The sequence below is a fragment of the Herpailurus yagouaroundi genome, unplaced genomic scaffold, assembly GCF_014898765.1.
Source record: "Herpailurus yagouaroundi ecotype Mexico unplaced genomic scaffold, PumYag 530, whole genome shotgun sequence".
Classification (NCBI taxonomy): Eukaryota; Metazoa; Chordata; class Mammalia; order Carnivora; family Felidae; genus Herpailurus; species Herpailurus yagouaroundi.
The window spans coordinates 2706448-2730591 of record NW_024412747.1 but is presented as its reverse complement, the minus strand read 5'-3'; the positions used below and the strand labels follow the sequence as shown (position 1 = coordinate 2730591).

General features: G+C 46.0%; 1 protein-coding gene across 13 annotated transcripts in view; it reads left to right on the top strand.

Annotated features, from left to right (window-relative positions):
• The window catches only part of RYR2 (ryanodine receptor 2), a 768472-nt gene that overhangs the window by 45943 nt on the left and 698385 nt on the right, over positions 1-24144 (top strand). The gene's annotated exons all lie outside the window — the stretch shown is intronic.

Below are 24144 nucleotides of genomic sequence, written 5' to 3'. Positions count from 1 at the left end.
GCCCCGAGTCTTCCTAGGTGATTGGCGGGATAATTCTGGCTCATAAGTACCTTCGAGGGTCCTCCTTCGTCTCCTCGTTGTTCCTGCCTTGGTTCGAGCATGCCTGGGTTCTCACGGGGGCTCCTGTGACGGCCTTTTCATTCAGGCTCCTCCGGTGAGGTCTCTTCCCTCCGCCACCCCCTCCTGCCTGCCCCTGGGTCCCCCCCCCCCAAAACTGCCCTGTTCACACACCCCACCGCTTTCCCCAACCTAGAAGGCAGCCAGTGCTTTCTCCCTTCGGCCTCCTCTTCCTCGGCTCCTTCCAGGTGATGTTCTCGGGCCGTGAGTTTACCAACCTTGTTGTTTACGTGTGCTGTGCCTTTCACAGCTTCGTGGCTTTGCAGGTGCTGTTGCCTTTCCCTCCTTTCTTTGCCAGGCAAATTCTGCTGGTTTGTCAGCCGTCTTTCTCCTCTCACACTTCAGGATGCCGTGCCCAACTTGGTTGCATGTTTAACCACAGACGGTGCTTCGGTTGTCTGTGAATGCACCTCTTTCTCTGCTGAGACCCCGGCATCTTGGAGGGTGGGGACGGCGTCTCCTCTAGCGTTAGCCCCGAGTTTGTAAGCACAGCGCTGGCGCACGGCAGGCCCTCTATACATGCTTACTGTTGTAGGATGGATTCTCAAGCAGACTAACCTGTGCCCTGATGGTGATGACTGTCAAGATCTCACCACATTCTCTCCTCTGTGGAGGCCCCGTCAGGAGTGTCACAATATGCTGAGAGTTTCGGGCACTCTGGCCAACTGGGGGGGAAATGGTGCAGAAGGGCCTTCTGGAACCTTCCAAGTAAGATGTCAGAGAAAGGTTGCTGCTCCCTCCATGTGGGTCATCCCTTCTCCCGCGAGAAGGTTGCCAGTCTGGCGCACATGGTTGGGGGGAGTGGAGCGGAACCCCGCGCTAGCTCAGAGGCTTGGGGAAGGCTCTGGGGTTTATTAGGCACCTGCTATGCTCTAGACTTTAGATGACTGAGCTGCATCGTTAATAAACACTGTGCCCTCATGGAGCTTAGATTCTGGTGGGGAGACATAATGAAAGATAAACATATTACGTGAATTGCATGGTATGTTAGAAGGTACTGGGGCGCCTGGGTGGCTCAGTCGGTTAAGCATCCGACTTTGGCTCAGGTCACGATCTCGCGGTTCGTGAGTTCGAGCCCCGCGTCGGGCTCTGTGCTGACAGCTGAGAGCCCGGAGCTTGCTTTGGATTCTGTGTCTCCCTCTCCCTCTGCCCCTCCCCCGCTCGTGCTCTGTCTCTATCAAAAAAAATAAATAAAATGTTTAAAAAAATTAAAAAAAAACCGTACTGTGGGGAAAAAAAAGAGAAGTAGACCAGGATAAGGGGGCTGAAGGAGGGAACGAGTAGGATTTTAAATAGGCGACAGTCGGGATGGGGCTGCTTTAGATGGTGCCTCTTGGGCAGACTTGGGGGAGGTGAGGCTATTTGTCCCGGGTCGTCCCGGCGGAAGGGGCAGCCACGCACAGAGACCCAGGTGGGGGTGTGCCCGGGGAGTCTGAGGAGGAGCAGGAGAGCAGGGCAGAGGACCCGGCTTCTGGCTGGCAGCGATCAGGGAATCCCTGCGGGGCTCTGAGCAGAGGGATGACTCCTCTGGCTGCTGTGTTGAGAACAGAGCAGGGGAGGTGAGGCGGTGAGGAACACCAGCTGCCCCAGAGCCGCTCCCGCTGTTCCCCAGGGTCCTGCCGGGCTTGTCCCTGGTGGCCGCAGGTGGAAATGATGCCGAGGGGCAGGACTCGGTGCCCTGGGAATCTGGAGGCGGCGCAGGACTTCCTGATGGTTCCCATGGGGGCTGTGAGGGGAGACGAGGGCTCAGGGTCTCTGAGGTTCTGGTGGGCGGCTGGAGCGGGTGTGGCCAGGAGGTTGGTTCTGGATACGTGGACGTTTTCCACCCCTGCCGGGGAGTCACGTGGAGCAGCTGGGAGGTGGTTAGTTCGGGGGTGCAGGAGAGAGGTCTGCAGATACAGACTTGCCCTTGGGGACAAGGATTTCTCAGCATGGGGTATGTAAGGCGTCCCTTCCCCAAATGTGTGGAGGTGAAATCGGAATAAGGCGTCTGAGAATATGTGGGAAAAATGGGGTTGGAGGACTCACGTCAGGAGTGAACCAGAGGAGTCTTATGAACACTCTTATGTTTCTTTATATTATTAAAGTTGTTTTTAATTTTTATATTTTTTATTAAGAAAACAAGTGTTTTTAAACGTTTGTTCGGTTTTGAGAGACAGAGCACGAGCGGGGAAGAGGCAGAGAGGGAGGGAGACACAGAATCGGAAGCAGGTTCCAGGCTCCGAGCTGTCAGCACAGAGCCCGACGCGGGGCTTGAACTCATGAACCATGAGATCATGACCTGAGCCGAAGTTGGACGCTCAACCGACTGAGCCACCCAGGCGCTCCTATTAAAATATTTTTTAATGTTTGTTTATTTTTGAGACAGAGCGCACATGCGTGAATGGGAGGGGGCACATTATGGAATGATATCAGAATGTCAGTGTCAAGGGACCCGACCACACAGCGCTCTGTCCTTCTTAACTTAGAGGTCATGGGGTGCTGTGCTGTAAATCCCCCGTTACGATTCCTTGCTTATTAGAAAGCATTCCCTGCAATTGTAGTTTATCTGACATGCTTATAAACTCACCTTGCCCTGTTACAGGTGATGCGTGCCTCGTTCTGATTTCTGGCTCAGAGCTCCTGGCTTCCCTCCCTGATGTCCTGTTCCTGAGGCACAATCAGTCTCTGTTATAGTTGTAGAGATGCAGAGGGGAGTGGGGCTTGGGGTGGAAGACACTTCAGTCTGAACTTGACCGTCCTTAGCCTTTTCTTGTGGCTTCCCTGGAGCCATCCCTGGAAAACCTCTCCTCTGCTAGGCTGCTTTACCTCCTGGCAAAAAGGTTGGAGCCCAGAGCTCCCAGTTTCTCTGACTTCCCGCGTGGGAGTGTTTCAGACTGACTTGCTGGATGGTGCTATAAACCTCAGTGCAGCTGGCTTATACATACCCAAATTTTGCATAACCGGGACACCGGACACTAATCATCAGGTTCCGATTAGGATTACTCACCTAAGCAGCACCCCTGGGGAGGACCCGGGAATCTGCATCATAAGACCACACCCAGGGGAGGTATTCCAAGGGCCCAGTGTCCCCTAGTCCTCTTTCCCGCCCAGGTTCTGAGCAAACTGAGAAGAAAAACAATGACTAGGACAAAAGGGAGGTCAAAATGTCATTTCTTCCCTAATAGAGGCTTGGCTGGAGGATGTCGGGTTAAGTCAGCCCACCTAGAGGCTTGCTGATTGAATTCTCGGAATGAGGCTTCTTTGCCTGGAGGCCCCAGCAGACCCTCCCTTGGGGCAGAGGCCTGGAGCCGCACAGAACCTCACAGGCTGCAGAAGTTCACTTCCAGCGAGAGAAGGGGGCCCGGCTGGGCTGAGCTGAGCAGGGTGGGCAATTCTCCCAGATCTGTCAGTCTGAGAAGTTACTTCTTCCAGCAGGAACATAGGTAGAGGAGAGACCGGGAGTCCAGGAGTGTGCTGGGGGTGGGGTGGGGGGAAGTCCCTCCTCTTGGCAGTCAGGAGTGAGAAAAGCCTTCTCCCTCCAAATGCCCCAGGTGATTTGCAGGATCTGGAAAATCTAGGAAGCCTGTCCTAGGATTCCTACAGTATTGTCTCCGGTCTCTGATTTTTCTCTGGAATGCTTCACTTTTATGCTTTCAGGATCTCTGAGCTAACTCCGTTTCTGTGTTTTGGGGCGCTGGCTCCCAAGTGCAGCTACGGTGTGCGCCCCATGGTGGTTAGATGGGGACCTGCCTCACTGGGTCGTCCATCGCCAGTGGCCATGCTGGTGATGCTGTTGTTTCACACAGACCTGAGCAAACGGGTTTAATTTTGAAATCACCAAAAAGTTTTTGGCTTGTGAGTACTTGCCCGTATGTATGGAACAGAATAATCAGGGGAAAACCTAACTCTCTTTCTCTATAAACTATATATATATATACATATATATATGTGTGTGTGTATATATATACGTATATATATACGTGTGTATATATATATATATATACGTATATATACATATATATATATACTTGCATTTTAAAATAATTATGGATTCACAGGGGTTGCAAAAATGTGCAGGGAAGTGCCACATGCCCCTCTATTTTTTAAAAAATTTTAAAAAGGAAAAATATTTTTTTTAAGCTGGCAAAAAATACATGCAGTGAAATTCAAAAGAACATGCAGTAAAATTCAGGCATGGTTTTACTCAGAAACTGGACTCGAAAAGGAAGACATTTTGTTTTGCATTGATTTTTGTCTGCGATGTTAACTGTATGTTTTGGAAAAATCTGCAAGCAGCATCTGATACCTGTGCTTCACACCCCCCGAACGACCAACACGCCTGTGGATTCTCCAGAAGGGCCTTTGTGGCGGGCCCGGTCAGGGGCGGCAGCAGACAGGATCTCCTGCCTGCAGCAGGGGTGAAACTCATTTAAAAACTATGCGCAAGAGGGTTGCCTGGGTGGCTCAGGTGGTTAAGCACCTGACTCTTGATTTTGGCTCAGGTCATGATCTATCTCAAGGTTTGTGGGTTCAAGCCCCCCGTTGGGCTCTGCACTGACAGTGTGGAGCCTGCTTGGGATTCTCTCTCTCTGCTCCTCTCCCATGCTCTCTCTCAAAAAAAGAAACCAACAACAACAACAACAAAACGTGCTAGGGCAGGTGGGGGAATAGGGAAAGCTAGATGATTGCTAGCCTACCACTATTTTTTGGGAAGGTTACCTCCCGGAGGACTTTTGCTTCACATGTCATCTTCGTGGCGTTCAGCGACCTTTATGGGGCATATGACCCAGCTTTGAGCTCCAGAGGAATTGCGCAATATTACAGGCTCCAGAGTTTGGCTCTAAGATACATATGTGGTCAGCTGCACCCCTTTGCTAAGCTGAGAAAGTGTAGGCCCCCTGCTGTGCTTTCCATGGGTAGGAATGTTGGAGACCCCGTATCCTGTATTTGTTTTCCTTCTAGAGATGGAGAGCCCTAGAACTAAGTGTCCTGTGCTTGCTAGTGATTCTCAAACTTAAGCACGCATTGGAATCTTCTGGAGGGCTTGTTAAAGTGTCTGGGGTACATTTCTAGCAAGTTCCCAGGTGATGCTGCTGCTGCTGGTCTGGGGACCCACTTTGAGAAGCGCTGCGGTAGACAAAGCCTGCAAATTCAGTGCACCCCAGGCACACACCTTCTACCTTCTGTCACTCTGGGTCTTTGCTGCCCTTCCTTCCTCCCTTCCGTGTGGTGCTCAGGAACCTCCTGGTATGTGCAGTCTAACTTTCTGTTTTGATTAATTTGACCTGAGATTCAGTGTCAGCACATCTTTACGTTACTGCTGCTGGGCCATCGGCTCTGATGTTCCGTTTGTTATGTGGTCTCTCCCACAACCTCCTGGGGGAACTCTTGTGAGTCTCCCTTCATTGAGACTAGAGTTGGGTGGCTTTATCGAGGTCCAACGAGATCGCAGGTCTCAAATTCACAGCCTCTGTGAACAGTGCTGGCCCCACTGTTCTCCCTGTAGCTATCATTAAAAAGCACCATTCAACCGGGTATATTTGAAGGTCTAATTGGCTTTATTAAATGATTCATGAGTCGAGCAGCATCCCATTTTGCAAGTAAAGGGGAGCTCCGAGGAGTTGTAAGTTGTACAGAATGGAGGGTTTTGTAAGAAGGAGGGTGGGGAAAGAAAGTATTTGCAAAAGAAAAGACTTGTTCCAGGCCAAGTAGCTTTCCCTTAGCAGGAAGGGCAAGGGGTATTATCATGCAGATGACCTCATCGTCTTTTAGGGGATGGACAGGGACCCCGTGGCCAACTCATCGGTGCTTATTGGAAATTTCCAGACTGACCTTAAGATTATGTTTCTGGGGGAGGTTGAAACTGCAGTTAGATTAGGTATTAAGCCCTGGTTTGGGGACTTGGCCTAAGGGACACCATTTTGGGTCTGGGGTTTTCTTCTCAGAGGAGCCCTTGGGAAGTCCTTACCTGGAGCATTTGCATCCTGTGTGAGGAATTGGAGGGTGGAGTGTGTGACTGAATATTTACTGTGAACGTGCATTTGGTGAAATTTCTGACACTGTTATGTCAGGCTGCTACAGGGAACAAATTTGGCTAGGTGGACATTCACGGCACTGTCCTTGTTGAATCAGTTGTAGGACTGTCTATTCCAGCTGTTAATATGTTGCTGTTATTCTATTTATTTCTGAGAGGAAATGATTATAGCTCACTCCTTGGTGGCGACTTCCCACACATAATGCCTTCCACGCATGACAGAGACTTTCAGTGGTCCTGGCCAGTGGCCACTGCTGTGAGGATGTGGCCTGTCAGGCAGTTCTTGAGGGAAAGCGAAAGTCTGAAGTCTTGCGTGTGAAGGGTGCTTCAGGGCAGGACTTGGAAATCCAGTGGAAAACATCAAGTAGAAGACCCTGGCACCTTTGGGATTCCCTTTCACGGTGCTCATTTTTGCCTCTCCATACAGGGTCGCAGAAAACTCATGAATTTGAGGTCCTGTAAACCTGCTTGGTCTGTGCCCTGATTGTGCCCCATGAGAGCTCTTCTGTGGGCTGTTGGCTGAGGTGTGGGGTTAGATGTCTCAGCCTGCAAAACTGGGATGATAAAATGTAACTCGTGCCACGGTAAGGTCCATGGAGACAGGCACCATATTCGTTGGTACCCTGGTGGCATCCCCCTGTCCCACCTAGCGGCCATCAGATGGACGCCTCATCGGTCATTCCGCCACGGGCTCGCAGGCAGGGGCTGGCCCCAGTGGCTGGTCAGGAGGATTAAGTGAAGTATGAGGAAAACAAGGGTCCCTCTCACTAATTATTTCCTCTTCTTCTCCATCTCTACCCTTTTTGGTCCCTTTAAAAATTTTGTTTACCTCCGCTAATATTTTTTGCCATACTTATTATGCCTTAGGCAAGCAGAAGTCCAACCCACCTCTTTTCCCTAAACTGCACCATTTAAAAAAAAATTAGTTGATGGCTCAGTCCTTCCAGGCAAATTTCTAGGATTCAGGGACTTAATGTTTTCTTCCTCTGACAACAAGTGCTCACCTTTCCAGCCCACATGTAACAGTCATCATAGTTATAAAGTCCGGGCCCCCGCGCCGTCCATGTTTGTTTGATTTATTTCCCTACGAGGATGCGAACCTCTTAGGAATGGGGCCCGTGATTGTTTCATGACACGTAGCTGACTTTTAAAGTAACAGTTGAGTTTCTGGCTCATATTTAGTTTATGCTTCTTTGTGTAATTTGCTGTCATTCTTGTGTTTAGCTGGTTTATCCTTAATCCTGTATCTTGGTTGTTTGCTTTTTTATCCCTAAGTGCCCTAAGTCGCGGAGGCTCGGCGTTACATAAATATTTGTTAAATAAGCTTCCTAGAATCTTACCAGGGCTGTGTTCACATATCCCAGCAGTATGCTGCTTCTCACATGTGCTGGGCACTTTCTGCATCACCGACCCAATACTCGGTAGGGTGGAGAACCAGGCTGTACTCTTGGGGTGTTAAGAATCCCTAAGGTTCAGCTTTTATAAGCCTGGCAAGTGAACTTTCCCCCCCTCCCTCTGGTAGTAGGACCTTGCTGGTTCCTCTGTTACAGGACTCCGTCCCATGGTCATTTAAGGATGTGCCTGATGCTTGGAAGTTAGGATCATGTTGTACTAATGCGTCTGCTGGCACCTTGCGTAGTTAGTTGCCCGTCTGGAGGAGGGCACTTCCTCAATGTTTGTGGAGTGCAATTGAAACTTCCGTGGCACGGGGTAGAGAAGCACGCAGCACACTTGGGAGGGAAGGAGATAACCGGAACTTTGCAGGCAGAGGAATAGACAGAGCTAGAAGGTGGAATTCAGTAGGCTAACACCTGTTGGCTGGTAGAGTGCTGAATTTCAATCCCTTTTATTTCGACATCTCAGACTGCATTATTTTTAAAGATCCCACGAGGATAAACACTTGTTAAAAATACAGTATTGAGGGGCGCCTGGGTGGCTCCGTCGGTGGAGCGTCTGACTTCGGCTCATGATCTCACGGTCTGTGAGTTCGAGCCCCGCGTCGGGCTCTGTGCTGACTGCTCAGAGCCTGGAGCCTGCTTCGGATTCCGTGTCTCCCTCTCTCTGCCCCTCCCCCACTTGCACTCTGTCTCAGAAATAAACAAACATTAAAAAATTAAAAAAAAACAAAAATATAGTATTGACATTCTGGTTCACCCTTCTTTGATGAAGTGAGGGAAACGGAAATGGAAAGCTCGGGAGGGCTCTCAGCTCGGCAGAACAGCTAGCCTTGGCAGGACACCTGCTCTGTGTCATTTCTTGTTGCAAACAGGCACAACCATTTGCTTTTTCCTCTCGAGGCCGTTTGCTCAACCAACACGTGGTCAGCCGGGCACCTTTTTGTGAAGGGAGGAGAGACTTTTATCTCACAAGTAGAGTATTTAAAGAAATACAGATGTCCCCGCGAAACCTAATAATCGAGCTGATCTCAATTCCCATCTAAATTGTACAGAAGCGATTCTTTTTGGTAAGACATTTTTCACAGGAGTGTGGAGAGAGGGAGAAAAGTGAAGAGGCCGGGGTCCCCCAAGACAGACCTGGTCTATTCACTTTGACTAGGACGGAGCTAGGTTCTAACAATTCTTTCCTCTTTACTGTGTTTACAGTTTCTTATCAAAAATATTGTCAAATTTGATCTGTAAAATATGATTTCTCTTTAAAATTTTAACCTCTGCAGATGACATTTCCCTGAAAAGTATTTTTTTAAAATTTATTTTTATGTTTATTTTTGAGAGAGAGAGAGAGAGGGAGGGAGGGAGGGAGGGAGGGAGGGAGGGAGGGAGACAGAGTGTGAGCGGGGGAGGGGCAGAGACAGGGAGACACAGAATCCAAAGCAGGCTCCAGGCTCTGAGCTGTCAGCACAGAGCCCGAGTTAGGGCTGGAACCCACGAGCTGCAAGATCATGACCTGAGCCGTAGTCGGACATTTAACAAACTGAGCCACTCAGGCGCCCTTCACTGAAAAGTATTTGAATAACAGAAGATGTTCTACCACGTGAAGGTTTTCGAAATGACATCTGCACCTTTAGCGTGTGATCCTGAATTCTAGAAGTTTCTACCATAGAATGTAAAAGTGTCAAGTGTTTGAGTTTGGACACTGCAGGTCTGTTAGAGCTTGTAAAAAAAAATATTTTTAAAAGCTGCCACTCTTCTTTTTTAATTATTATTTTTTTTAATTTTATTTTTAATTTTTTAAGATTTACATCCAAATTTGTTAGCGTATAATGCAACAATGATTTCAGGAGTAGATTCCTTTGTGCCCCTTACCCATTTAGCCCATTCCCCTCCCACAACCCTTCCAGTAACCCTCTGTTTGTTCTCCATATTTATGAGTCTCTTCTGTTTTGCCCCCCTCCCTGTTTTTATATTATTTTTGTTTCCCTTCCCTTATGTTCTTCTGTTTTGTCTCTTAAAGTCCTCATGTGAGTGAAGTCATATGATTTTTGTCTTTCTCTGACTAACGAATTTCACTTAGCATAATACCCTCCAGTTCCATCCATGTAGTTACGAATGGCAAGATTTCATTCTTTTTTGATCGCCGAGTGATACTCCATTGTATATATACACACCACATCTTTATCCATTCATCCATAGATGGACATTTGGGCTCTTTCCATACTCTGGCTATTGTTGATAGAGCCACTCTTCTACGTTACTAGAAAATCCTTTTAGAAACCCTGCTCTTAAGGGAAAAACACCTGAGGGTAGATAGAACAGGATTCCACTGAGAGATGCCAGTTTAGGGGAGTAATGGGGGTGAGGGCCGGTCTGCCTGGAGGGTAAAAGCCCATGCTCTGGAGCCAGACTTTCTGGAACCCGCACTGTGGCCTTGAGCAAGTCGCTTGGCCTCTCTGTGCTTTGGTAGCCTCTTACTGTAGGAAGTGGGCACTCAGGAATGGTGTTTGCCCTCAAGGGTTGTCTGGAGGATTATTGGAGCTGATGCCGATCCTTGGGGTTTCTCGGTTTATACGTGCTTAATATTCATGGGGACTAGCGATTGATGCACGATATACATAGTATGTCTTATGCAATATTAATAGATTATTGTACATGCCTAACATTCATGGGGCTGATAATTAATACGCCAGTTTTACATGACATGTTTTATGTAATGGTAATAGGGATTTTGTACATGCCTTGCTACGGGGAAAATGAAGACGTTGGGCAAGCACGGTACGAGAATATGCAATATTTGAATTATGAAAGTTGTGGGGTTAGTTTCTGGTATTAGCAAGGAATAGTGTAAAAAGAATTTCAGCTTGGGGTGCTGAGGGTGGGGCTGTTGCTTCTTCCTTGAAGTCTTAGGGAGGGCATCTATTCTCCTTTTTTGGTTTACAAGACCAAGGTATTTTATATACTACAAGGACTCTTCATTTGAAGAGGCGGTTGGGGTCCTCGGAAGGTAGTGACTGAATGTGTATTCAGCTGTGGGCTGTTTGGTGGCCAGGATCATCCAGGAAAGCAGCAAGGGTGAGGTAGTCACCACCAAGTGGTAGTAGGTGGGGAGGGTTCCCAGACTTGGAGATCCAAATTCGAAGGGGTTGGGAAGGAAAGGAGGGCCAGCAGGGAAGGCCAGTGAGGACTCTGGAGCGGCTGGCAGCCCTGTCCTCTTGAGGTCCGTCTGCTTCCCTGGCACGGTCCACTGTGCAGGAAGCTGGGTTCTCTAACACATGCGGAAACCCTCCAGAGCCCCCCAGCTCAGCCCCACCTTAGCGCGAAGGAAGACTCCCCGTGGTGGGTTAAGAAATGAATGGAAAGTGTTGTGGAGGCTTTCTTTAGGAAATGGGATCGATTTTATTTTTTCCTTGTGAGGACGAAAGCGTTCTTTTTGGAAACGAAGTTGATTTTGTAGTACCTACTCCTAAAGACAAAGGTTCATTTTGACACAGAAAACCTGAAGCCCCAAACATCAGAACTGGGCTTTGATGACCATCAGAGGTGTGAAGTCTCTTTTGGCGAGAACCAACTTCCAGGCCTTCACGCTTCCAAAGGTGTGAAATGTTACTCTTCAAAAGCTGTAAAGATAACTTAATAACATCTGAAACTTGCTCCATAGTTTTTTTGTTTTTTTTTTGTTTGTTTTTTGTTTTTATCCTAGTCCATAGATAGGAAGGTGGAATGAATGTGGTATTGATGTTAACCTGTTGCCCTTTTTAGTTTTAGCGTATCAATTAGTTCTGTACTTGGAACAAAACCTGTCTTGTGTTTTCTCGCCTATAGCTGAAAAGTGGAAGAATGTGTGGGCCTAGAAGAAAAGAAGAGAAAACTCTCATTTTGATAGGGTCAAAAGATGATTTCAGTTGATCTTAAAGTCTGCAATTAGGATATCAAAATCTGAATACCTTCTGTTGAAGAATTCGGATTCTTGCCTAGTGACTTTGTAAGCCTTCTGGGTTGACCCTCGCAAGAATCTGCAAAGACAGGTCAGGTGTGATCGTGGTCCTGGTTTCGTAGGGGAAGCTGAGCCCGGCTAAGTGACCCACCTAACAACCCACCCACTTTGCATGGACTTGTCACTCAGGGAGAGAGGAGGCAGGTGGGAGATATGTTCCAGCACTTTCTTCCCTGGGGACCTGTTCCAAGTCAGGCTTTGGAGAGTGGCAGCCGGCCAGAGCACCCTGCCTGTACTCTGGGAGTCTGGTCTGGTGGAGCAGGCAGACATAATGGGAGACCTTCTGATCTTGTGAAGGTGTGAGCAGATGGTCTGTAGTCCTAGACCATCGAGGCACACATCCGTGTGTGTGAGTCCGGGAAGGGCCGGGTCACGGGAGTCTGCATCTTGAAGGGTAAATAAAAGCTTCTCAAAGAAGGAGATGCTTAAGAAGGAAGAGAGAGTAGCACATATAAAAGTGGGCAGAGAAAATGTAGAACATGAGGTATTGATTGGGCAGGATGGAGGAGTTAGGTCGGGTTCATATCACAGGAGACCCTCTCTGTTGCACTGAGGGATTTTGACCGACTTCTCCAGGCAGGGGAGGTCAGTGGAGGTTTGTAAATAGAGGAGAAACATCAGGTTGTGTTATTAGGAAGATAAATATGGTAGCACCGTGGAGGATGGACAGGGTGGGTGGAGGGATTTGTTTTTCTCTTTGATTCTCTACTGAAATCGTGTGTGTTTGGATTTCTGCACTGAGGTTAAGGAAGGCTTCATGCTGAGGCTGAGATATTGGACCTCCTCAGGGAGAGCTGGGGTCTGTGACTGATGGGCTATCATTTCAATCAGTTTTCATTTTTCAAAATTTTTATTTAAATTCTGGTTAGTTAACATACAGTGTAATACTGGTTTCAGGAGTAGAATTTAATGATTCATTACTTTCATATAACACCCAGTGCTCATCACAAGTGCCCTCCTTAATGCCCATCACCCATTTAGCCCATTCCCTACCCACTTCCCTCCATCAACCTTCAGTTTGTTCCCTGTTGTTAAGAGTCTCTGATGGTTTGTTTCCTTCTCTCTCTTTTTCTCTTCCCATTTGTTTATCTGTTTTGTTTCTCTTTTTTTTTAAATTTTTTTTTCAACGTTTTTTATTTATTTTTGGGACAGAGAGAGACAGAGCATGAACGGGGGAGGGGCAGAGAGAGAGGGAGACACAGAATCGGAAATAGGCTCCAGGCTCCGAGCCATCAGCCCAGAGCCTGACGCGGGGCTCGAACTCACGGACCGCGAGATCGTGACCTGGCTGAAGTCGGATGCTTAACCGACTGTGCCACCCAGGCGCCCCTCTGTTTTGTTTCTTAAATTCCATATGAGTGATATCATATGGTATTTGCCTTTCTCTGACTTATTTTGCTTAGCATAATACATTCTAGCTCCATCCATGTCATTGCAAATGGCAAGATTTCATTCTTTTTGATCAGCAAGTAATATTCCATTGTGTATATGTGTGTGTGTGTGTGTGTGTCACATCTTTTTTTTCAACATTCTTCTTTATTCTACTAATTTTATTTTTTAAATTTCAATCCAAATTAGCATATAGTGCAACAATGATTTCAGGAGTAGATTCCTTAATGCCCCTTACCCATTTAGCCCATCCCCCCTCCCACAACCCCTCCAGTAACCCTCTGTTCTCCATATTTAAGTCTCTTATGTTTTGTCCCCTTCCCTGTTTTTATATGATTTTTGTTTCCCTTCCCTTATGTTCATCTGTTTTGTATCTTAAAGTCCTCATATGAGTGAAGTCATATGATTTTTGTCTTTCTCTGACTAATTTTGCTTAGCATAATACCCTCTAGTTCCATCCACGTAGTTGCAAATGGCACGGTTTCATTCTTTTTGATTGCCAAGTAATACTCCATTGTATAAATATACCACATCTTCTTTATCCATTCATCCGTCAATGGACATTTGGGCTCTTTCCATACTTCGGCTATTGTCAATAGTGCTGCTATAAACATGGGGGTGCATGTGTCCCTTCGAAACAGCACACCTGTATCCCTTGGATAAATACCTAGTAGTGCAATTGCTGGGTCATAGGGTAGTTCTATTTTTAGTTTTTTGAGGAACCTCCATACTGTTTTCCAGAGTGGCTGCACCAGCTTGCATTCCCACCAACAATGCAAAAAAGATCTTCTCTCTCCGCATCCTCGCCAACATCTCTTGTTGCCTGAGTTGTTAATGTGAGCCATTCTGACAGGTGTGCGGTGGTATCTCATTGTGGTTTTGATTTGTGTTTCCCTGATGTTGAGTGATGTTGAGCATTTTTTCATGTGTCGGTTGGCCATCTGGATGTCTTCTTTGGAGAAGTGTCTATTCATGTCTTTTACCCATTTCTTCACCAGATTATTTGTTTTTTGGGTGTTGAGTTTGATAAATTCTTTACAGATTTTGAATACTAACCCTTTATCTGATACATCGTTTGCAAACATCTTCTCCCATTCTGTCAGTTGCCTTTTAGTTTTGCTGATTGTTTCCTTCGCTGTGCAGAAGCTTTTTATTTTGATGACGTCCCAATAGTTCATTTTTGCTTTTGTTTCCCTTGCCTCTGGAGATGTGTTGAGTAAGAAGTTGCTGCAGCCAAGGTTAAAGAGGTTTTTGCCTTCTTTCTCCTCAGGGATTTTGATGGCTTCCTGTCTTACATTTAGGTCTTTCATCCATTAAAAAAAATTTTTTTTTACTTTTTTTTTTTTCCTCTGAGAGAGAGACAGAGCACAAGTGGGGGAGGGGCACAGAGGGAGAGGCAGGAAGACACAGAATCCGAAGCAGGCTCCAGGCTCTGAGCTGTCAGCACAGAGCCCGACACGGGGCTCGAACTCACAAACTGCGAGATCATGACCTGAGCTGAAGTCAGGTGCTTAACCAGCTGAGCCACCCAGGTGCCCCTAGGTCTTTCATCCATTTTGAGTTTATTTTTGTGTACCGTGGAAGAAAGTGGTCCGGGTTCATTCTTCCGTATGTTGCTGTCCAGTTTTCCCAGCTGAAGAGACTACTTGCTGAAGGGTATTCCATTGGAGATTCTTTCCTGCTTTGTCAAAGAGTAGTTGGCCATACATTTGTGGGTCCATTTCTGGGTTCTCTCTTCTGTTCCATTGATCTGACTGTCTGGTTTTGTGCCATATCGCATCTTCTTTATCCATGCATCAGTTGATGGACATTTGGGCTCTTTTCATGGTTTGGCCATTGTTGACAGAGCTGCTATAAACATCCAAATCTGTATTTTTGTATCCTTTGGGTAAATACCTAGTAGTGCAATTTCTGGATCGTAGGGTATTTCTATTTTTAACTTTTTGAGGAACCTCTGTACCATTTTCCAGTGTGGCTGTACGAGTTCGCATTCCCACCAACAGTGTAAGAGGGTTCTCCTTTCTCCGTATGCTCGCCAACACCTGCTGTTTCCTGAATTGTTAATTTTAGCCACTGACAGTTTTCAACCTTTGTGATTTTCCAGCACACACACAAATACCTGCAAATAACTCTTTCTCCCATTTCTAAAGAATTTAGGGGAATGTGCACACATGTAGGTACATTTTAAAGGGGAGTTGATTGGAATTTATCACCCCCCTCCCCTCCATTTTTTTAAAAGAAATTTCTTGAATTAGATTCCCAGGTGCATCTGAAACTACGGTCGGGAACTGCCACCGTGGAGGACGATAGTTCTTCCTACTGACTTAACACAAAGTGCTTTTCCACATTGTGGAAGCCACATAATGGAAGCCACAGACATTTCCCAGATGTAGCAAAGCGATTGCTGTTTTCATCATTCAGTAATTTGTTTCAGCTACATACTGGATGCTGTGCTGGTCCCTGGGGAAGCAAAAATAAAATTATTCATGGTCACTGCCTCCAAGGGACAGGCTCATTAGTCAAAAATACTTAGCCTGTAGTCAAATTAATAGGTTAGAAAGTAGAATGGAGGTTGCCAGGGGCTGGGGGAGGAGAAAATGGGGAGTTTGTTTAATGGGCGGAGTTTCAGTTCTGCAAGATGGTGAGGGTGCCTGAGGTTGGTTGCACAACAGTGTGGATATACTTAACACGACTGAACTGTATACTTAGAAGGGGTAAAGAAGGTAAGTTTAATAAGGTGTGGATTTTAACCACAGTTAAAACTAAAATGCTTTTGTGTGTATGTGTGCATGTAGCTTAATTAGTTTCAAAGCTGGTTTTGACTATGTTGGCTAGGAGTATTTCAGAAAGACTTAGTGTCTTCACTTCTTCAATGAGAAAACTTTATGGGGCGCCTGGATGGCTCACTTGGGGTAAGTGGCCGACTTCGGCTCAGGTCATGATCTCACGGTCTGTGAGTTCGAGCCCCGTGTTGGGCTCTGTGCTGACAGCTCAGAGCCTGGAGCCTGCTTTGGATTCTGTGTCTCCCTCTCTTTCTCTGTCCCTCCCCTGCTCACGCTGTGTCTCTCTCTGTCTCTCAAGCACTGAATAAATGTTAAAATATATGTATATATATATATAAAATTAGAAAACTTTGTCCCCGAGACCTGGAGTGCCTACATCACTATCACATGGCCAAATGAAAGGAGAAAGATTAAAATTTTTTTATAAGAAAAAAATTTTAAAACGCTAACAAAAGCAGTAGATATTCCCTAACTCTTCTTGAGAGAATGTTGGTGTGTATGTCTGTGCCTCTTATACTATGTATAAATATACTTTATTTTATTGGTCTCCTTTTGAACATCTCATAACTCACCCTTTTTACTTCACGGTAGGTGGTGAATTTTTTCTAAGTCCTAAACCTTCCTCTACTGTATGATTTCTTTATTTTTTTTGTTTTAGAGAGCACGAGTTGGGGAGAGGGGTGGAAGGAAAGCAAGAGGGAGAATCTTAAGCAGACTGTATACTCAGTGAGTAGCCTGACACAGGGTTCGATCCCATGATGTTGGTTTTGTGACCTGAGCCAAAATCAATAGTCGGATGTTCACCCCACTGAGCTACCCAGGTGCCCTTCTACTGCATGATTTTTAAAGCCCTTATAAGATGCCATAATAAAATGTATTTAGCCAATTATTTAAATGTTTAACATTTTAGGTTGTTTGTATAGTTTGCTAGTACAAAGCATGATAGGATGAGCTTCCTTTTATATAAATATTCAGAATACTTCTATGCAAGTGGAGTTGTCGGGTCAAAGGGATGCTATATTTCTAAGGAGTTTTTCCTTCTCTACTTATTAACATTATTGAAGTAGTTATGGCTGAATATTTAAAGGAACTTAAATTAATTTTTTGGACCTAATTCATGTGAAAAAGAAAAAAAAACTTTTATAAAAAATGAACTTGGAATGACATTGTTCTAACTAGTTATAAAGTTTATTTCTAGTGTGGGTATTATGGGTCGAATTATGTGGCCCCAAAATGCATATGTTGAAGTTCTAACACCCAATACCTCAGAATGTGACTGTTTGGAGACGGAGCCTTTAAAGAAGCAGTTAAGTTAGAATGAAGTCATTAGAGTGGGTCCTAATCCAATATGACTGGTGTCCTTGTAGGAAGAGATTAAGATACAGACACAGAGAGGGGCACATGGGTGGCTCAGTCGCTTAAGCGTCTGACTTCGCCTCAGGTCATGATCTCATGGTCCGTGAGTTCGAGCCCTGTGTCGGGCTCTGTGCTGACAGCTCCGAGCCTGGAGCCTCCTTTGGATTCTGTGTCTCCCTCTCTCTCTGCCCATCTCCTGCTTGCACTCTGTCTCTCTCTCTCAAAAAAAAAAGGGAAAAAAAAAAAAAAAAATTAAAAATGTAAAAAAAGATACAGAGAGAGGACCACGTGAAAGCATGGGATGAAGACTGCCATCTGCAAACCAAGAAAAGAGGCCTCGGCAGAAACCAGTCCTCTTGACACTTCCATCCCCAGCTTCTGACCTCCAGGACGTAAATCGTTTTTACCACGTAAGCACGCAGCGTGCACCACTTTGCTGCGGCGGCCCTCGCGAGCCAAGACGGTGGCTGCTTGTTGCCATCGCACGCTGCACACATGCGTCGCGGTGCACCTGAGTGAACACCACATGCTGGGCTGGTCGGAACGGACTGGACTCCAGGTGTCCAGAGACGTACCTACAGGTGCTGTGTCGAAGGGGCCATCCAGGCTCCAGCGGGTACCTCTCCAAGGATGACCAGTTTGTTTAGGGGGGTCCACACGCATTCGATGAGTGGAAGGAAAGGCTAGGTTGGCCTCTGTGGGTGTGAGGCTATTCTGTTCGTGTCTTATTGGTTGAAGTCGGGGTGAGAAAAATGGACTGTACTCCGTGAAGGTCCTGCAATTTGTGACCCTTCGGTACCAGAGCCACCTGGAGGAAAGCCCCATTCACCTGGATCTCTGAAATCTGTCTGTTGGAACCACCTCTTTGCACTGGATCTCATCTGTGATCACTATTCTTTTTCCATTCATACTTTTGGGTTTAGTTCGTAGCATGTATGCTATTAAGTGATAAACGATTTCTCCTAACACGGGTTATCCAAGGACTGAGAAGTCCCCTCTCTCTGAGAGTGCAAGCGAATGCTTTGGGCTAACTACCCAGGTGCTTGTTTTTAAAAGCAGAGGTAATACAGTGTGGTATTTATTTGTATGATCTCTGGGGTCAGACCACTTGGTTTGGACTCTTGTGTCCTCTGTTCACTTTGTATCCTTTAGCAGATTTACCAGCTTCTCTGGCCCTCCGTTTCCTCATCTATAAAATGGTTTAATAGTTTTTTAATCACAGGGGCACTGGGAGGATTAATGGGGTGATTTTTCTGTGGTCCGTGTTACATTGCCTGACACATAGTAAAAGGCTGATAAACGTTGGCTACTATTATCCTATTGTTTAAACATCCCATCAGAAAGTACCTTAGGAAGTGCACTTTGAGTTCCAACAATCCCGGACTACTTAGCTCCACGTAAGCGTGTGTCCGAAATCTAGTAGATTTGCCGTAGTTGAGTCATCTTTAAGATGCAGTCGTTAGGAGTGTGAAAAGAGACAACGTGTGCACAGTGTTGAACACGTGCCTGGAATCTTCTCAGTGCGCAATAAATGGAGGCGGTAAATGTGCAGCGTAGACTCAAGAGGCGGGTCTGGGTTTGATTTGGGTCCACCTCTTCCCCTAAGTAGCTTTGTGACCGGTGAGTCCCTTAAGCTCTTCGAGGCTCATTGGTCTCCTCATTGGTAAAGTGTAAATAGTAGAACCTACCTTTTTAGGTTTCTTTGAAGCTAAATGTGCTCCATGGAGCTTCGAATTAATGTTTTTGCTGTTGGCATTGCTCTTTTCCCTGATCTGGCTCTCCTACGTATATTCTAGCTAAGGAGGGATAAGGGCCTTCCAAAATGGAGTTCTGAGTGGCTGTGACAACCGTCTGTGTGGTGCATCTGTGGCCCTGCTGGTTGCCAGGTGATCTGGAGATCTGCGAGGCGTTCTTTCCCTTCATGCCTTGCGCATCCCTCCTGAGGCTGTGGGCTCCATCCAAGAAGATGACCTTTCTAGATGGGAGGGCAGCTCTGCAGGTGAAGAAAAAGGAAGGGCTTCCTTCTCCTGTTAGAACCCACAGATCTGTTAGAACTGCAGGTGTGAACTGCAGGGCGTGTGTGTGTGTGTGTGTGTGTGTGTGTGTGTGTGTGTGCATGCACACACATTCAGTTAGACCACTAACACGTATGGGTGGTATGGAGAAGGCGTGGGACCAACTTATAAGGGTCAGAAGAGGAAAATCTCTGAGAGGTGAGGCTCATACAGTTTGCAAAGTCCAGACAAACCCACAAACGCCATCCTTTTGGGGTTGTATTTAGGTCAAGGAGAGGCATGAAAGGATTACTCGGGCCTCTGGTGAAACAGGGAAAAGAAAATAGCAAATGTTTGAGTACCAGCTTCATGCCAAGTGTGGTGGCTGGCATGTTACAAATATTCTCTACTTCAGTTTAAGAGGAACTGAAGCTTGAATACTCAACTCCTTTTTTTTTTTTTTGCTTCTCTCATCTCCTTGGTCAAGGAGAAGGCTGTAAAAACTTACTTGTCAGAGAATTGAAGCCCAGGAAAGACAAAGAGAAAGTAAACTCCAAATAAGTTGCTTTCCTGATCCAGACCAATTACCTACTAGGATTTTTCCACAATTTGGAGTGAAGGTTGCTGAACCACTGTCATTTGTCACTGAGGTGCTGTAGAAAAAGGAGAGGTCGTGGAGGACCGAGAATGGAATCTTACACACTTCAGATTGGGGTTTTTGATGTTAGTTTCAGATGAAATTCTGGCTTGATCGTCAAATACGGTGAAACCGTGGATTGCGAGTAACTTGTTCTGCGAGGGCTCCACAAGAAGAGTGAACATTTCTAATCAATTGTAACTTGATAAACGAGCGATGTCTTGTGATACGAGTATACGTGACACCAAGTATCACATGATCACAACTGAGCCAGTGATTCTTCTCTCTCTCTGTCTCTCTGTCTCTGTGGGATTATGGGTAGTCGTCTCCCATGCTCGGATGCTTGGTCTCAGGCTGTGATGTTTGGCAGAAATCAGTGATTTTTCAGAACGTTGAAAGGTGCCCACAACTGATACTAGTGTATTTTTTGTCACTTCAAAGCACCTATGGACAGTCCTTTTCTGTTCCAGACGAGAGTGAGCTTACGAATGCTTGCTTCATTCTGGGTCAGGCTGCCTGCAGGTAGAGAGAGACCCTTTCCTCTGCCGCCCTATTGCCGGTTACATGAAATACAGTGTATGACAAAGTTTATTAATACTACACTGTAGTCGACATCCGTGTGAGCGTATGCAGTGGCCTTCATGCAGAAAAAGATTCCATTGAGCGAATAGATAGCAGCGATTCCATTAGTGATAGTGAAGGTCGTCCTACACAATGACCCTCCTCTCTCTCGTCTCCTTCACACCAGCCATGACACTTTTTGAAGGTAAGTGCAGGCTAATTTGTTTTTTTCTTTATATTTTGTATTTATTATTTTGTATTATATTACAGTATTGTAATCATTTTTATGTGAAGATCTTTGGGTTGTGGAACAAATCATCTGAGTTTCCATTATTTCTTATGGGGAAATTCGCTTTGATATCCAAGTGCTTTGGATTATAAGCATGTTTCCGGAATGAATTATACTCGCAAACTAAGGTTTTCTTGGATGCGTTCTTTGTGAAAGGGAAGCAGTAACCACCAGAGTCCCTCATGGGTTCACGTTCAAGCCACCATAGCGGGTGACCTCGTTGGATTCCTAAATATCACTACACTGGAAACTGTTTTAACTGTGCGATATATAGATTCAGACATGGTGTCCTTGATAAAGTGTCTCTTGGTATCTTTGTGGGAAAAGGAGTGAGGTATAGGACAAAGTATAATGGATGATGGCTCATGAATGTGGAGACAAAGCTAGTTCAATGGCTGTTTTCTCAAAGTGCTAGTTGGTGAGTTGGGGTCCCCCCCTTCCCGCCCCGAGGGAAGCCTGCCTTCGTAGCTTCGGGTTCAACTGTTCATCAGTGCTGTGAATGATGATAGGCTTCCCAGATCTGTGGGAAATTTGGTGTGAGTTAATGGGAGCTGCCAGAAAATGGGATTGCACTTGAAGGTCAGGGATGCTGATGGGAATGATCCATTCAGGAGGGAGGTAATTCAGAGGAGAGGGGCATACTTTGAGCAGTGAAGTAGCTTCCCATAAACTTCACTGATTTGAAATGAAAAGTGGGCTCCTAAATAAGGAAAGACTTAAGAGAATCATGACCTTTCCTTTTGCAAAAGCTGAAAGGGGATGTGCACAAAATGATGGCCGGTGTTGGATGAATAAAGACTTACTCAGCAAATTCTCTGATCCTCATTAAAAGACAGGAGAAGCACTTAGCTAGCTTTCTCGTAGGCGTGCCGCCTGATTTTTGTTCAGGATTGCACAAGTACTCATTTTGTCATTGCATACAAGTTGAAGCTATGTGTAAATGTGCTGTCGCTTTCTCAAATAATTTTTATTGGAAGTTAACACTTTTTCTCCTTAAACATTTTTTAAAAATGAAAACCTTTATATGTAAGGGCTAACGTGAATTTTCCAGAGACCCAGAGATAGAAAGACATTTATATCTTCCTTGAAGTTAATTAATGAACAGGTGTCCATGTCCTGGCAGTTGGGAATGATGTAGCTCTGTTAAACGTTGTCTTGTAATTTGTGTGTGTGCCTTTTATTTTATTTAAAAAAAAATTTAATGTTTATTTTCTTTTTGGGAGAGAGAATGAGAAGGGGAGACAGAGGCAGAATCCAAAGCAGGCTCCGGGCTCTGAGCTGTCAGCACAGAGCCCGACGCGGGGCCCGAACTCATGAACCGTGTGACCTGAGCCGAAGTTGGACACTTAACCGACTGAGCCACCCAGGCGCCCCTATCCTATTAATCTTGAAGAATCCTATAAAGGTTGTCAAGTGAGATACTGCTCGATAGCTGGGGACTTCTGTTTTACAGATGAAGGACAATTACAGTAGTGAGTGAGTGGTGAGTGACATTCAGGAAATAAGCTGGAGTCTGGTCATTGGTATATGGCCCATTTTGTGATAACCCAAACCTGTCAGCGACCTCGTGTTTGGAAATTTGGAGAAAATACTAACTTCTAGATTGTTCAAATCGGAATCGGAGAAAATATTGGAATCGGAGAAAATATTAGCTTCTAGATTGTTAAAATCAGAAGGAGTTGGAGAGCTTTGTTATAGCTTGTCACTCAATTCAGGGGCTACTTCTGTGGTGTCCTCACAGTTGACCAGCATCTGCTTGGTTACCTTCAGAAACGGGCAGCTCACTGCACGTGTTTTCTACCGCTGTTGTAAGAAATCACCACAAGTCTGGTGGCTGAAAAACACACATGTATTTACTGTCCTGCTGGTTTGGGATTCAGAGGTCTGGGATGGGTCTCACTGGGCTAAATTCAAGGTGGTGGTAGGGCTGCCTTCTTTGGAAGGTCCTGGGAGAGAATCTCTTTTTCCTGCCTTTCCAGCTTCTGTGGATTGCCTGCAGTCCTTGGCCCCGTTCCATCTTCACATCCAGTAACGGCGAGCCGAATCCCGCAGTCCATCATTCTGACTCTTAGATCCGCTTTCCTCTTCCACTTTTAAAGGACCCTTGTTGGGTGCCTGGGTGACTCAGTGGGTTAAGCGTCCGACTCTTGGTTTCTGCTCCGGTCATGATCTCACGGTTCGTGAGGGCGAGCCCTGCCTCAGGCTGCATGCTGACAATGCAGAGCCTGTTTGGGATTCTCTCTCTCTCTCTCTCTCTCTCTCTCTCTCTCTCTCTCTCTCTGCTGCTCCCCAGCTTGCTCTCTCTCTCTTAAAAAATAAACTTAAAAAAAATTAAAAATAAAGGACCCTTGTGATTACGTTGGGTCCACTCAGATAACCTAGGATGATTTCATTTTGAGGTGTGCTGATGAATAACCTTAATCCCACCTGCATCCGTGATTCTCCCTTGCCAGGTAAGGCCACCTGTTCCCAGGTTCTGGGGATTCCACTGTGGGCTTCTTTGGTGGCTGGCCCTTTGCCTGCCATACTCACTGTCTTCTGAGCTAGTCCGTATTGTTGTCTTTTGGTTCTGATTTTGGGTATGTGCTGACTTAGGACAAGGACTTCTATTTATGCAACAGATGAATTTTTGTAAGTAGAATAAGGAGGGGCACCTGGGTGGCTCAGTCAGTTTGGTGTCAGACTCTTGATTTTGGCTCAGGTCAGCATCTCCCGGTTCGTGAGATCGAGCCCCAGGTTGGGCTCTGCACTGATAGCATGGAGCCTGCTTGGGATTCTCTCGTTCCCTCAGTCTCTGCTCCTCCCTTGCTCTTTCTCTGTCTCTCTCAAAATAAATAAATCAACTTAAAAAAAAAAAGTAGAATAAGCAAACCTGGGAAATCTTCAACCTTGAGCAAACCCACAGCATTGAATGCCGAGACTGAGAAAAAACTACGGTGGAAATTTAATTCATAGGGAGTAGGGTCTTGTGAGTGAGGTAATTTCTTGGTGTTTCCCAGACACAGGAGAAACTATGAATCTTGAATGAGGAGCACAGAAAAATCTGTAAAACTTTGGGCTGGTGACTTCATCTTAATTGCACTGCTTTACTTAGCTGAGGTTGGAAAGGTATTTTTTTAAAAATGTTTATTCTTAGAGAAAGAGAGAGGCAGAGTACGAGCAGGGAGGGGCAAAGAGAGGGGGGGAAGCAGAATCTGAAGCAGGCTCCAGGCTCCGAGCTGAGCCATCATCATAGAGCCCGACGCGGGGCTCAAACTGACGAACCGCGAGATCATGACCTGAGCCTAAGTTGGCCACTTAAATGGACTGAGCCACTCAGGCGCCTCTGAAAAGGTGTTTTTAAGGTGACTGCCACCAGACCCGGGGGTCGGTTAGTTGTGAGTGATTGTAGGGCACTCTTGGACAGTTCTGACTTTGTTAGAGATTCGAATCTGCTGAGCCATGTGAACTTGGTCTGCTCTCGGTGACTCCCAGCCACAGGGGAAATCAGGAAGCAAAGTGATGACTTCATAAAGCCTGTTTAAAAAAAACAAGACAAAAATCCCCAAACTTGTAGGTCCTGTGATACTGCTTCATTCTGTTCACGTGGTAATTACAAGAGCCGACTAACCCTT